This window comes from Lineus longissimus, chromosome 13, assembly GCF_910592395.1.
Source record: "Lineus longissimus chromosome 13, tnLinLong1.2, whole genome shotgun sequence".
NCBI classification, from domain to species: Eukaryota; Metazoa; Nemertea; class Pilidiophora; order Heteronemertea; family Lineidae; genus Lineus; species Lineus longissimus.
In genome coordinates this window covers 2,969,503-2,980,128 of record NC_088320.1, presented here as the reverse complement: position 1 = coordinate 2,980,128, position 10,626 = coordinate 2,969,503, and the positions used below count along the sequence as shown (strand labels likewise).

General features: G+C 40.7%; 1 protein-coding gene across 1 annotated transcript in view; it reads left to right on the top strand.

Moving 5' to 3' along the window:
* Positions 1-5,381: 5,381 nt before the first annotated feature.
* Positions 5,382-10,626, top strand: part of LOC135498449 (muscarinic acetylcholine receptor M2-like) — a 124,372-nt gene continuing 119,127 nt past the window's right edge. Inside the window, exon 1 of the mRNA XM_064788717.1 lies at positions 5,382-5,547. The gene's annotated coding sequence lies outside the window, so the exon portion shown is untranslated. The remainder of the gene's footprint in view (positions 5,548-10,626) is intronic.

Below are 10,626 nucleotides of genomic sequence, written 5' to 3'. Positions count from 1 at the left end.
TTCTTTCCTCATGAAGTGACGGCACACAATAGTTGTCGTGCCAGGTCATTGAGACAATACAAATTACGTTTCCCTTACAAACACAATGCTTATATGAGCTGTTGTTCTTTTTCGTCATCTTTTTGTTCCATAGTCATTCACCCACTGAACTATGATATACGGGTTTGCCAGGGGGTGAAATGTTCCAACGCACATACCCATCCTTACGAAGTATTTAGTAAGTCAGGGCCTCCATTATGTGTTTTGCCCCTAAACCTCCCAGTTAAAAGAATTCAGGCCTTGCCCAAAACACGATCTATTGTTGGCTTCTACACCCAAGCCAAAATTCCCATTGTCCGACTGTCTTATTAAAGAGTTATATTATCAAGGCAAGTCTTGTTAACATCGACCCCCACGAAACAGCTTCCATATGGGTTTCATTACGTTTATTGGCCTGAACCGACAAATGCCATTATACGTAATGTATATTCAGGGCATAAGCCTTAGAAACTCGCCATCCGATGGCAACGACCCCAACTTAACATTTCCCATTCGAAATCCAGTTAGACAAATAACATGAGTTGTTTCTTGTAATTTTCTCTATTGAAAGGTAAACATACCAACAGATTGGCATATTGAGTGTCGCAGTGATAAGGAGGCATGGGTTGTTTCGAAATGCTAAGGTTGGGCAATGGATGGAAAAAAAGTTCAAAACATTTTTTTCTTTTGCAACCATCTCGTGTTCTTGCTCGAAAATGGGCAGGACAGCTTGGCTGTAGGATGGTCGCTGACATGATGCTGGCGGATGGGTTTGACAAGAGGCAGAGCCGTCGATTGGCTGAAATGCCCCACGTGATGTTCACCGGTTTCCCACGGTTTGTTTACTGCTTACTCAATATTAACAAAATCTGATTGTTCGCTTATGATCTATGGGCATCTCCGCTCTCTAGTTATGAATCCCTACCTAAACAATAGTGTAGGAATAATTTTGCTGTTACACCGGCTTACTTCTTTTGAGGACAATCAATTAGCATTCAAACCGTACTCAAGTGAACTTCCAACCAAGGTGTCAGTGTCTTTGCTCTCAGATTTATCGCACTGCATCCCCAGCACACCATATCAACCTTCCGTGAGAATTAGATGTGGATGTTTTACGATGATATACTGATGATGCACCCGCCATTAAAGCGCTACGTGGCCACATGTTGCAAGGGTAATGAAGGCATACCTGGTAAATTATTCACAGATTCAAATAATAAAATCTGAGTTTGACGTCGGGATTTATGCTGATGGTGGAATTAATGTAGGTGAACAATAACAACTCGTCTGAGCCATTCATTTCTGAGACAACATCAGACTGTTGAACTTAGTAGGCATATCATCAGCACCGACAAAGCTCTTCCTGGTATCAATAGGGCCTCACTACACCCTCCGTTTCTACCACTCAAGAGATCGTGAAATTGGAAGGTCGCCAGCTGTGTGATGGGGCCTATCATATCATCCACAAAATCACAGAGGAAACCCTCTGTATGGTTGGTCAGACCATCTCCTGTACTAGGCAAAGCTGCAAACACATCTTCTTAACGAATCATGAACACATTATATTCGGGAGTAACCGCTGTAGAGGGCAGTAACTGTGTGAACTGATAACAATCACACCATGATCAGTTTTCCGTACACACCAATCGTTTCTTTCTCTTCTCACCGCTGTGGCCTGCTTAATTTATCAAGTTTTGTTTTGGCATATTGAAGATAAACTTTACTTTACAGGTAAGATTGATCAGGTTGATTTTACCTACGTTTCATGAGTTTGGGTGCAATGACCAAAGTCATGGCCAAAGAATGTTGACAGTGTATTATGATGAACGGTAATGGTATCGTGTTTTATGATTACTTGGTTAAGTCTTTAACTTGTTTCTTCTCCTAACTTAAACATTTACCAGAAATTGACAAAAACACGATCTTTCAAAGAGGAATTTTCACTGATATTGACCATGACCATGCATAAATTGCGTCGCGCGGCGCCCACTTTTTGTTATACATGTATCTTGTTGAAAATTATTGCATCAGAGCGCATCTCCGCCGGTCGAATCCGTCATAGCAGGTGTAATTGCAATACCGGTAGCTACAAACATTATACATGTTCCATGCAAAACAATTTCTTCTTCAGGTGTGCTGGGAGTGCCGTGGTTATACCGATTAGTACTGAGAAATTCCGATCCTTGCGGCCCGAGATGATATGATCGAATCCATGATTGCCGAGTTTCATTCATTCAACGGGACACCATCGTCAGGTTTATGAAAAAAAGGATATTTTCTCTTTGGAATGCATATTCATTTGGAAAGAGTCCTGGAGTATCTGTTGAGAAGGTATGACAGTGATGTCTTTTGTATTTTCGTTTGTTATCTTCATCAAGGCAACTTGTTATGAGTCGAATGCTGGGAGATCTTTCCGAATCTCTTTCTTGTCAACTGATCAGATGATGAGATTTTACTTAACTGCCTAGTCCATTCATAAATGTTTTGTCTCCATCGTTTGGGGCTCTGGAGCGCAGATTACTTGCTGGATTTCTTTCAAGTTTGGTTTTTATCATTCTTAGCTTCGTGACAAAACAGGTTTTTTAGGCTTCACCGCGGTAAGTGCAGAGATTAAAAAATTCCTTTAGCAAATTGGGTTACCAGGGAAAGCCATAGCTTGTTTCTGCATATTTCCCATTCATACTCCGCTCATGAGTAGATGAAGACAAACAAATAGTGACCTGGACATTTCATCAAGATCGGTCGAACGATGAACCGTACCGAGCTGAAAATGTGTCATTTCTCAGTTGGCCATGATTTTGTACCAAACCATTAACTTGGCGCACCTAAAATTACTATACACCAGTTTATCAAATTTCTAAACATTTACGCACATTTTGAGTGTTTATAAAAAAAATATGTAGACTCCAGCCCGATTTTTCTCAGTCCATTACCTTTATTATGTAACAATCTGATGCGCAATTCTTGCAACCCGGTGCGAGGAATGGCATTATATGTAGCTATTCATTACTTTGCCATGGTTTCGCAACATGAATCATAGTATTCGAAGCAATTGCCTAAATTAATATAAATTGTATAAGATTATGGATTAAGCTGCTCGTACATGTAGCCCTGAGGCTTGCTGCCTGCTCTGGAGGTAAGGCCTAAGCTAACTAGGTAAACATACAGTACACGTACTTATTGGTATGGCAACCCACAAACACGGCATGACTGACCAAAATTGTGAAACACGAACCCGAAATGATTTCACAGACTAACCTGATCAAGCAAAGTCATGATCATGTTTGTAGATTTATATGACGAGGCATGGGGAATCCCTGGTGCTCGTATCATTGTACATGTACGAAAATTAACTTTCATCAGTATTACCAAGGTATTACAAGATATCAACAATTATATGAGCTTTCGTAACGCGACTGATTTTATAATTTCAGATAATTTGAATCGTTTTTGTCGACGTCTACATGATGTACTAAGAATGCACGTAGTAAATGTATGTTGAAAAGCTACAATAGACTATGGAATTACACGGGGAGTTTGGCGTGCAAGGGCAATATATAGCGTGTTATCACGTGAATAATTCAAACAACATGTAAACGTAAAAATCGCATGAATACTTCGACATGTGGATGCATCTGATGCATGCCTTTGACCCCCTAACGATAGATTTTATCCAGACCTGTCGCAATACGATTTATGCATAAGCATGATGTTATTGTGATGGTAGTGTGACCTTTTTTCTCAGAGTGACCACAAATGTTGCTACCGGGCCTTCACTGATCTTGACCACTCCACATATGATACATGGTCGTCCTGGATGATCCTTTGATTGAGAAATGATACCACGGCCGAGGCCTGCCATCAATCTGCTGATCAATCAGTTCGGAAAAATCACAGCGGGACTTTAAATAATTCATCCGGAGTATTTCACGATGGTGGTCTGACTCACATATGCATGAGATAATGATGATGATTGATATGAGTATCAATATTATATGGTAAAATCCTTCAGGACATTTGCCAAGGACCGGTGTGACAGCGGATATAGTCCCCCTGGAGTCATAGTCCGGTAGCATTGTATTTGACCAATTAAGCAGCATGATCTATTGTACCGCTAACCCTAACCAAAACATTTAGCAATGCGGGCTATTGTTACACGGACTATCAGCCCTAGGACTACTATCCCTTGCACACCGGACGTCGCAGGGTGGCCAACGTGATTATTTCTTCCGTGAATTAAAATATCGTCTCAAACAAGATGTCTTCAATAATCAGTACCTGGACAACAAAAGCTGTTTTTTGGGAATCGATGTCACCAAGATTTGCCCTGATGACCCTTTGATCAGTAGAACAATGGGGATTCAGACCTTAGTGAGAGTGGGCTTTGTTTGAAGACAATAGGCCGTGTATTGAGCTAGGCTTAAATTCTACTAACTGGCAACATAACGTCATGCATCATGGAAGTGTTGCGTTTCATATCACGTGTAGAGCACCTCCACCATATAACATATTTTGCTCACGCATGGACGCAGGGTCAGAAGGTCCGGCTCCGTTGTGATGCGATAGAATGTCACACGTACATTACTGTATGGCGACGTGCACAATGCAGGAATTCCGATCGGGAATCCAGAATAAAGAATCCGTATGATGCTTCACAACAATATTCAGTCCCATATGATCTCATGAGTCAATTGCATGAAATCCCCGCATTAATCAGAACAGAATTCACCACCGCATCGAATCTTTCCAAACAGGAAATTAAAAGTCCAACCAACTAATATACTGACCATCGATTTTCGCTAAATATGTTCTGTAATTTCTCATTGGAGAAGTCAACAGCGCTTTGAAACCTTTACGGTGGTTAAACGACGGCCTCTGCTGAGGGTGGCATCCCGGTGGGGCAGGAAATGGTTCGTAGTGTACACGGCACGTGACCCAAGTGAAAGATATTGATCTGCGACTTTTTATTGGTCAGCTAAAATATAATCCTAAGACCCATTTTGCCAATCTTTGAAACACGAGAACTCATCTGGAAACTCCTAATGGTCAATTCTAGACCAGAGATGTTGGTAAAAAACGGCTACATCATCTTATATCGTTGCGAGTTCGCTGCACCTCGAGATATGTAGCAACACCTTCTTAGCTACCGCCCTTCTAAAGTATTAGAACACATACATGTGTATCAGTAATCTGTTGCAAATTTATTTGCGTCTCCATCGTTGGTATTGCGGATCCGTTCCGATCGCTGCTCGTCTTATTCAATATCATCCATACCTCTGCTGCCACCTCTAGGCCAATCAGCTAAAATACTATCGATTCCCCAACGCCGACGAGCTTGACAGATCCCAAAGTGTCGGCAAGCAACGTGTTTAGTGCATCTCATGATCGTTGGAGAGTAAAACCGCACTTTTCACTTAAATGACTATTTTGCTTTTACAGGTAGGACCTGCGGAGCAATAAACTGACAAAAAGACCAAATTAGGATACATGTCGATTTTTTTCCCCGCTTGGATAGGACAACTAAAAAAGGTAAGACGAATTGCGTTACTTTCTTGTAACAGACGTTTTTTTTAGCTCTTTTCCCTCTCGATTGCTTTGATGTTACAGGATTTCACAACAAATTTTACCGTTGGAGTCTGGAAGTTACTTAGATTCTTTGTCTTGGTACGAGAACATAATAATTTTATATTTTGCGTAACTGTTGCTCTAACTTGCGCGACTGATAAAACTGATCCGCTTGGAAGAAAATACGGCGCAACATGCTGTCGTTGCCACGGCTGAGCTGTTCAGGAGAGTTTGTTTGCTCTTGGCATCTTCTTAAATGACTTTGACAGTTTTATATAAACCTATTCTGTGAATCCATTCTTCAGTCCAGCATTCGACATGAGAGACCATTATTACCTATTCATGAGCTGGCGCAGTCCAACTCCCTTTCATTGTCTTCACCAGATTCTCATTTTAAATGTTCGATTGTGTGTTACTTCGTAATCTTTGGAAAAGTTACATCACCAGTTGAGTCCCTTTATTGAATTATGCTTATTCTTATCGCATGGTCTTTTAATTACATGTAATAGATTAAGTCATGAGCAATAAGGTGTCAATTTCGATTTGATTGACAGTTTGAGGGATCAATTCCGTACATGAATATTCGGTCACCTTCTAGAAATCAGGTAAAATGTGGAGCAGTCTTTTTCAAAAAACAAAACAAACGAACATGGGTATTGACCCATGAGGAACATCATCAAGCAAACTGGCTCCTCGGAGAAACCAAATTGAGTATTTCTGATTGGACGGCACGTTTGAACACCAACTGCCTTTGTAAGAAAATCCCATAATGCAAACGTCTACATGTCTTACATAAACATGCACATGATGTCTATTTCTCGTTTGCAAAATGTACACTGCACTGCGGTAACGATGGTGAGATATCTATTATTAATTCTGCAGAATAGATAGCTATAATTAACTAAGTGAAGCCTCCGTGTAGCATGCAGCTAAATTGCAATAGAATTGAGATAAAATAGATGAACAATCCATGTGATTCAACGTATTCCTGGAAAACAATGCATTTTGCTGACTATCTCTGATGGATAGATAAATTTGGATAGATTCATAATCTTTAGTCTTGAACACCAAATAAAGTTTTGAAAAACCACTACTGATAATATTACGAGTTCGCTGCACCTTCAGATTTGAAAGCAACCAATACGAGTAACCTACCACTACGATGAATAGAAGCTCCCATTGATTGTCAAGTACGTTCCATATGATGATGCTTTCCATAGATAAACCCATTGGCAAGTATGGATATTTTCTGACCTACATTTGCCACCCTAGTGGCAAGTGCAGAATATTATCTATTTTTCGCCATTGGGTCTGATATTGTACTTGCCGTGGGCTAGATGTTGGCCGCATTACAAACTAAGTACATCTATGACAGGCAGCTACACTATTACCACTCCCACTCTCCGGGTCGCTTTAATTGTAACTCCGCTTAGCCTGATTGTTAGATCCGGTCCAGACAGATGATCCCATCATTCCAACAAATCAATGAAACTGAACCAGAATATTCCAATATTCCCCGCGGGTTAAAACCCAGCTGAACCGTAACCCAATATGAGTGGGTTAATATAGTAAATAAACGAGTATTTCTTTTTTCAATAATTGCATGTATCAATAAAAACGTCGAATACTACTGCAGCAATTGTACTGCTTGGTAAACATGTCCTATTGATTTCAACTGAGCGTATCGAATATCATTTTGACAACCAACAGGTTGTTAAACCGCTCAGCTGAAGCGTCTCTGTTATACCATCTGGGCATAGTTAGAATATAGATACTGGTTCGGGGAGTTGATCTTTTTTTAGGTTCTATGATCTATATCGGGTGTTTGTTCATTTTATGGCATCATGACTGATAAGTCTTCCTCGTTATAGATGTCCATTACTACTCCCTTTCAGACTCTTTAGTCGAAAATATCTCAATCTCATTTAAATCGATCCGTGCCTCCATCAAATCACAAATATGACATTTTCATTTTCAGAAATTAGTAACGCACTGACTTACATGTATTTTCATTTTCAGATTTCTAGTCTAAGTATAAGACACTGACTTATTTTGAAATGAAGAATAAGGAGCAAAGCAATCACATTTAAAATGTTGAAGTGACCCAGTATGAGAAACAACGGCTCTGACGAGAGCCATTTTTTCCATTGGAAACCATCATCATTCTTTTTCGTATGGGAAACCTCACCCAGATGACGTTAGAACGATTCTCTGCGCGAGCAAACAGTCCAAATTTCATATATTTGATATCTCATATGCAACTGGAGATATTGATATATAGGTATCTGTAACATCGAAACCGATCATTCATCATAGTTGGTCGGTTAGAAATGATTGGACGCTGACACGGGATGATCAGATCGGAACAGGACCAAATCCGGCTGTCAGGGCCCTTGATGATCTATGGGTGTTGGCTTGATTGGGCATGTCCTCGGTATGGCAAGGGGCGCAGTGAGTGGCAATGGGGCGACCTGTACTGTCAGAGCCCTCCAATGGTCTATTCATGGGTGTTAGCAAAGGGTTTACTCGGCTGCCTTGGCTCCTTTCAGTCTCTGCGTGTTGACAAGGAGCGCATTGAATTGCGATGGGGTCAAAAGGCTGGCACTGGGTGGACGCGGCCAATACCAGGGAACGACCAATGTTTAACAGTGACTAGATTGATTCGGCATCTTCTGGGTGTGGCAAGGAAAGGCACTGGCGCGACAGCTGGCTTACTTCCTCGGGCATCTGTCCTGGATATGGCAAGGGGCATACTGTTCAAAGACTGGCCACATCGGTCAATGAAGGCTTTTAACGGCGAGGAGATGTCCCCAAGGAAAGGTCATGACAAATCACATGGCGGATCCAGAGATTTTTTAAAGGGAGGGGGCACAGCCGAACCGAGAGAGCTCGATTGGTGTGATCTTGGCAATGGTATAATGATGCCATCCCTTTGTTGATGCAAAATATGGAAGCAGACATAATCAATTTTCAATGTCCAGTTTGATGGGTTTTAGAAAAGAAATCGATACCTTAATGTCGACATTGCATGATTGTCGCTCAGGTGGAACCGCCATTTGAAGGGGTTCTCGGCATTATACCTTACTTTGAGCTCCAATCAGTGTTTATTGAGAGAACCTGTACCGACGAGGTATCGTGTCCTCAACATAAAAAGCTGCAAAAGTAATCTCCACGGCAAGTTGCAAACGACTTTCCATTTCTAAACAAACCATTTAACATCTTATTCAAGTTCTTACTATAGCAATTTCCTTGAGACCCGTATCCTTTATGATGTTTCCCTTCAGATTTCTCCTAGCATAATGGACCCATTGTACCGGCAAATATCTATCTCCGTTAAGGTGTCTGCGGCGGTGCTTTTAACAATAGAAGCACCATAATAGAAATATCAAATCATGTTATAACAACCAATCTAACCTATGAAAAGCAGCACAGTTTCAATGGGATTTTATTCTTTTAAGAGTTTCTGCGGTCTTAAGAGTGATGAAACGCAGAATAGAATTTCGATTTGGACCTTTGTTCGGCTTAGAATTTGTGTTAAAAAAACTCACATGATTCAATTGTCGAAAGGAAAGGCATTTTCGTGACATTCATCATCTTTGGCCATGGTGATGCTTCTTTAGTTACTTGTTCTATCGATGAAGTAAGGGAGGTGTTGACGCCCTTTATACTTGTTGGAATAAACATGTGACCTTTTCGTGAAGACTGCGAGCTTTGCACTTAAGAGATACTGGACTGTATAGGTTTTCCGCGATACCGTAATCGAGAACCACAGAGTGCAGCCGCGGTGACTGCTTGGTGAACTATTTTAGGGCGTCAAATTCCGTCCTTCATGGTACATGTAGCTGCTTTTTCTCCCTTATGTGGAGAAGTAAGCCAGAGAAGGCCCTATAGTGATAGGTTTTACCATGAAGCGTACATGTATTGAACAAAAAAAACAAAATCAGCGCGAAAAATAGCCCTCATTTTGAAAAACTAAGCGCCAAAAAAGGATATCTGCTTCAAGATGACTTATAAAATCATAAAAACAAGCATTTTTCAATTAATAGTACATGTAGTTTTGTATTTTGAAATATTCCTTTTCGCAACAGAAAATCACCAATATACCAGTTTGTTTACTTAAGGGTTGATACTGGTTGTAAACATCGCCCGACTAAGCTCATTATTGTCTGGAAGCATGTCTCACGCCATCTCTCTATCTCAAAGTCATGTCACTTAAGTTAGACCATTACCAAATTGAAGTCGTACATTCTAGTACTGGAAGCAAGTTGATTAATTTCGCAATCGAACGCCCCAGTGGACTTACTTTTAACGCGATTGGTGGAATGGGACATGTGATGCGCCTGGCTAATTCCAAGTGTACGAGCAGAGATGTATATCACACTGGTCCAAATTGACCCTGAGACAATATGCATAAACATTTTGAAATATTGATGAACTACAGTCTCACTTGGCACGTATTTGATAAAGTATGATGTACAGACTAGTTGAGTTAAAGGATGGAATTGACAGTCTGATATCAATTATCTCAACAACGGTGGCGGCATCACCCGACGTTACACTTTACTCCTTGACAGTGACAGAGAACACCCTTCAGGCCCCTACAATTTGTAAAATAGGGCCGGCCTGAAAGATTTAATCTGACATTGTTTGCGTCCCACCTATGCAAATGAGCAGGACAAAGGCTTGGACGAGACCAAGTCAAAATATCCTGTCGTCTACCACGGATGACCAGTGTAACTTGTAAATAGTCCGTGCGGCGTACTTTTTGTCCCAATAAGATCATTGTATACATATGAAAAAAATAGACTTTAGCATCACATTATCCATCAATCAAAGGCTCGTGGTGTTCTACTATCAGCATCAGAATTATAATCAATAACGCACGAAAAAATAGTCATTTATTCGACTGGCCTATATTTCATGTCTAAAAACACATGCAAACGCATTTTTACAACCAATTTCGCCTCAGTCGTTAAATATTTGATCGTCAAATAAAATATGACATTTTCCAGACGGTTTGCTTCCATCCGGCGATATCAATAT